The sequence below is a fragment of the Tupaia chinensis genome, unplaced genomic scaffold (genome assembly GCF_000334495.1).
Source record: "Tupaia chinensis unplaced genomic scaffold, TupChi_1.0 Scaffold000386_1, whole genome shotgun sequence".
Classification (NCBI taxonomy): Eukaryota; Metazoa; Chordata; class Mammalia; order Scandentia; family Tupaiidae; genus Tupaia; species Tupaia belangeri.
The window spans coordinates 3,843,803-3,849,003 of NW_006159888.1; the positions used below are offsets into that span (position 1 = coordinate 3,843,803).

The 5,201-nt window shown below is 43.9% G+C and overlaps 1 protein-coding gene across 2 annotated transcripts in view; it reads right to left on the reverse strand.

Annotated features, from left to right (window-relative positions):
• The window catches only part of GYPC (glycophorin C (Gerbich blood group)), a 32,091-nt gene that overhangs the window by 12,460 nt on the left and 14,430 nt on the right, over positions 1 to 5,201 (reverse strand). The window contains exon 1 of one of the 2 annotated variants that reach the window (XM_027773889.1): positions 406 to 602. The exons of the other annotated variant lie outside the window; for it this stretch is intronic. The gene's annotated coding sequence lies outside the window, so the exon portion shown is untranslated. Of the gene's footprint in view, positions 1 to 405; positions 603 to 5,201 lie in introns of those variants that run through there. 2 annotated transcript variants of the gene reach the window in all.

Sequence of the window (5,201 nt, forward strand, 5' to 3'; positions counted from 1 at the left end):
TTCCCTCATGTGTGTGCATGAGTTATTTGGCATAAAATTTTTTTTAAAAAAAGAAAGGGTGCTGGGTAAGACAGAGTATATTTCGATATAAATATTGGGAATGAACTACCTGGGTGGTGGTAAAGAAAATGACACATGCACATCAACAAACTGATCTTTACAAAAGTTGTCTTAAAAGCACTTTGAGTGAACATCCTGAGTGCCAGAGGGAGCTGGGTTTGGTGCCACATAGATTTGGTCATGAGGTCTGGCTCCCCTCTTTGAGCCTTAGCTCACTCATCTGTAAGAAGGAGGTGGTAGACAACACATGGCACCTTGTGTTACTCTAGGAGTGGTACTTAGCACAGACAGTACACACACACAAACATACACACAGGATCTCAGTGGCCAGAAGCCTAGACTCACACTCTGTGAGGTTGGGGGTGGGAGGGAGGCTCGGAGAGCCAGTTCCTGTGGTCAGGAGGAGCAGGGAGTACTTGTATATTTTCTGGAACAGTGGAGTTTCCTGTGTCCTTCCCACTGTGTTGTGAGACCTCCTTTGTCCTCCAAATCCTGTCTTTTGGGTATCAGGGCAGGAAAGATGCTTCAGGAAGTCATCAGTTCACTTCCTCATTTTGTATCTGCAATGTGCCGGGAAGCTGCTGACCCTGGGTTCAAGTACTGTGCTGTCTTATTTCTGTGCCTGGGGGTGGGGGAAGCCACTCCTCTTCCAACTCCTGAGCCATCATCCCTCCACCCCATCATCCCACCATTTCTCTAACTGATGAAAATACTCCATAATGAATCTTAATCCATCACTCTGGTAAGCGTGGCTCCATCTTCCCAGCCCCTTGTCCTGGTCTTGTGATTTATATTTTCCCAACATTAATCTTTTAAGAGCAAAGAAGTCATAAACACATACATAACTCTGCCTCTTGTCAGTTGAAATCCAATGACACAAATCAACTGCTATCTAAATTAAATGTTTCTTTCATAGAAAGTGATAAATGCTCTGGAGACTAATCAGAGAAAAGCAAACAAACTTAAGAGTTTGTTTCACTTCAAATTTTGTAGATGGCATGGTTGATGCTGGACAGCCAGTTCATGTCTAATGACCAACAGGAATGAGTGGTCTGCACCATTCTGTTGTTTCAGTGCTGCCAGTATAAAACAGGATGCTTTGTTCATCATTTCTCATCAGGGGTCTTAGTATTTCCACAGCAGGTTTGAAAGCTAATACACAGTATTAGGAGGAGAAGGGTAAGAAATACAATCCACACTTCATTCAGACTGGGGTGATAATTCCTCTGATAAAGGCAAGAAGTCTTCACTCTGATAAAGGCAAGAAGTCTTCACTCAAGAAAACCAAGTAACAAAATAAAAACAGTTACCCAAAAAGACATTAGGCAGATATAGGATTGGATCTGTTTGAGCAATCATGATAAGGGCACCCAGATAAACCAGACTGTCTAAAACATTACAGATTTCAAATGACTGTATCCTTTTAAAGTATGGATGGTTTCATATTGAATCAATGCAATTTTTAATTTTATTCCTTTCAATAACTACTTTTGAATTTTGTTTTGGGAATTAAAAAAGCTGTAGTTCTAGGAGAAAACAGAAGAAAGACTATAAATAACTAAACCCAGTAGTTATCATGAGCTTATTTTCCTCTCTTCCTTTTCCTTGTTTTATTACTTCTTCTACCATCACTACCATGTTCAACATCATTAATAAATTTTATTGTTCATCTGTGTGGGTGAGTAATGGCCAATGAAAGTCTTGAAGATCACATTAAGAAAGCTGAGTCTTTTCATGTAGGCAATGATCAATCACTGCAAGTGAATGATTATAGAGAAGGAGATTCTCTGGGAATTGTCAAGTAGGGCAGGGATGGGGAGGACAGCCTATAGTTTAGGGAAGCACTTGGGAGGATCAGGATGACACAAACAGAAGCTATCAGGGGTGAGAACAGTGGACACAGACAGGGAGGTCCCTGATGAGGTATCAGCTACAGGAAAGAAACCTGACAAAGCTGGGAGGCTGGAGATCTGAGAGTCTGAGGCTCTCAACTCTCATCAAACCCTTGGTCAGGAGTGCGATGAGAAGTATAAAGGGAGTACAGTATGGTAGGGGAGATCAGAGAGTTATGAATAATAAATTATTATTCTATATTTTCATATATGCAATTACCAAATCACTTCCACAATTACATTATTTAAAGTATGAAAAATCAAGATGTGATTTTAAAATTTACATTAAGATTACATTAAAAATAGGTTTCTGGCTCAGCCTTGGTGGTATAGTCCATAGCTTACTAAACTGCAGTGCTAGAAGCCGCAGCTGACCATGGGTTTGGATGCCTAGTGAACCTGAAAACAGGCTGTGTGCATGAGCCCACGCTCTTGGGGAGGACTAGGAAAGGGGCTCATGGCATGATGAGGGCCTGCTGAAGGTATTTCTCTCTTCTTCTATTTTCCCATACATGCACTTGTTTCTCCCATACATGCATAGACATGCACTCTTTTTCATGATAAAATAAGTAAACTTTTAAAAAAGGGTTTTAACAATGGTGGAAGGCCTTTATTGCTGTGCTAATAGAAATATCTAAGATTGAGTAATTTATAAGGAAAATAGAGGTTTATTCACAAAACTCACAATTCTGGCAGCTAGAAAGTCCAAAGACATGGGCCTAGTTTCAGGCTGGCCTACGACACAGATGACAGAAAGACAGAGAATGGCAGACACACGCAGAAAGAGAGACAGCGCTCTCAATCATCAGTCTATCCATAGGATTCTTGCAAACATGATGCAATCGCCATGAACCAATCACCACCCACTAGACTTCACTATCTCCTAACATCAAATTCCAAAACATGAAACTTTAGAGGACTAACTATCATCCAAACCATAACAGCTCTATGAAATGGATGAAAAGAATGGGTACAGAGACAGTCTGGGAAAGCTTCCTGAGTATGTCTTTGGAAGACCAGGAATGCTCTATCCACCTGAAGGCTTTGCTATGGGACCTGGCCTGGGACCCACTCAGGGGAGCTCACTCAAGGTAGGGCCTCTTGCTCTTGGTTCTCAGCTCCAGCTGTAGAGAAAGTCACCAGAGATCTTTGAAAAACACCCACATCCAGATCTGATCCTCCTAAAGTTGCCAGGTAAAACTGGTAAAATGCCAGTTAAATCTGAATTTCAAATAAACAATGAAACTGTTTTTTTTTTTTTAGTATAAGCATGAGGGGACTTTAAAAGTATGAGCTTATTTTTGTGCAAAATGTTTTTGAAATCCTGCTTCTTTTTTTTTTTCTTGTATAGCTTTTCACCATATGCATTTTTAGTAAACTTTTTGAAGACCTCTCATATGTTTGAACTATTGCAAATCAGTCAAAGATGGCTCAGCTCCTTCTCTGAACTTACCAGATATGCTGGGCTTTTAACAGCGACAGAAGCTTAGGAGAGAATGCTAACGTCTGAAGGTAGAATGTGTTATCATTGGAGTAAGTGTGTGTAGATGGGTAAAAGTCTCCCAGCCAGAGCTCCCAGGATGGAGGAAGGCAACAGCCTGGGCTTTTGGTGCCAGCAAACCTGGCTTCCTACCTGAACATGCCCCATAAGATCAAGTCCCTCAACACCTCCTTTCCTTCCAGATTCTAAGTGTCTTAACTGTGAAACAGGAATAATAGCATCTGTCCCTCGGGGAATTCTGAGGGGCTCAAACCACACATGTAATCCTGCTATACCTGGGAGAGGCACCAACTTCCACTGCCATATTTGGAGCCCAAGGGCCCTTCCAATGCCCCTTCTTCACCAGCCCTCCTTGCCAAACCTTTATCTCCATTTGTCCCCAATCAGTTCTGTCACCTGCAGCCCCCAGAAGTCTGTCCTGCATTGGTGTCTAAGATAGTAAAGTTTCCTGGTTTCACTGCTTCTATTTCTGAGAGGTTAGACTCTTGAGATGGGTCTGAGAAGGCAGCCAGCGAGCTGCTGGCCCAGGCTGCTTTATCAGCACCATGCTGCCCAGCACGGGGCTAGCACAGGGCTGCCTGATCCCCCTGCAGCTGCCTGATAAGAGGCTCAGCTGTTTCCTCGACTGCCAGGGAGGCTTATCTAAGCCAGGTCTAGGTGGAGGAGCCACTTCCATCAGCTTGAACAAGGACAGGGAGAAAAGGTCCTTGGAAGAAATAAAATGTCCTTGCATGCTGGACATAGCTGTGTAAGCCTCCTGCCTGTGAGGCCAAGCTCGGCATCCTGCTAGTGCAGATGGAGGCAGGAATCTCACCTCCCTCTCAGAGATAAAGGCCCTCTTTAGGACTAGGTACACATGTGTCAGGAGCACTCACACTGTACCTGGTCAGAAACTCAGCAGAGAACTGGTCTTAAATCCAAGAGGTTGACTGTATGCAAGGGGTGCCATTTGTACTGGGGAAGAGAAGGATGCTGCTGCCTGAAGGTGAGCTTGTGGGGTACAGAGGTTGTGGAGAACATCTCAATTCCAGCTCTTGGTCTTCCCTTTGCAGTTGTTACGGCCCGGGGGGCAGTTACTTTATATCTTTTCTAAGTCCCATTTTTTTTTCCAGAGCACTCAGGGTCCCAGTTGTCTGAAGACCCCAGACTCATCTTCTAAGCCAATGTTTGATAAAGCTCTCCATCCCGGGCACAAGGACAGCCTGCCCAGCCTGGAGGGAACTCAGGATACCCTGTCCACTAGCTGCACCCTCCTCTGAACCAGGCTGTGGTATGGAGACAGGGATAAGGAATGCAAACGTTCTTTGGTACACATGAGTAGCTCCAAGGACAGACAGATGCCAGGCAACTCAACTGCAAGATTCTTAGGTGAGGATGAGAAACACATGAGCCAGGAGTCAGTCTCTTCAGAAGAAACTGGATTCACATCCTGGGACTGCATTGTTCAAGGAGAGGAAGGGGAGCCCCAGTGCCCATGTTCAGAAGCTTTGCACACCTACCCTGCCTAGACTGCTCATCAGATTAAACTGAATGGTATTTGAATATGGACCAGATGCAAAGAAATTTTCAACATGCTCTCTGGTCTTATGACCCTGACCTCTAATGTGGCTCCCCTCTTGAGAGAATGACACTAATCTGTAGTGTGATAAGGCCAACGTGGTGAATCCTGCCTTCTAAACTGAGCAGTGTAAGCCTTAGTTGCTCTTTGATTTTGGAGAGATTCCGGGCAGTGCTCTCATTGTGTAGGG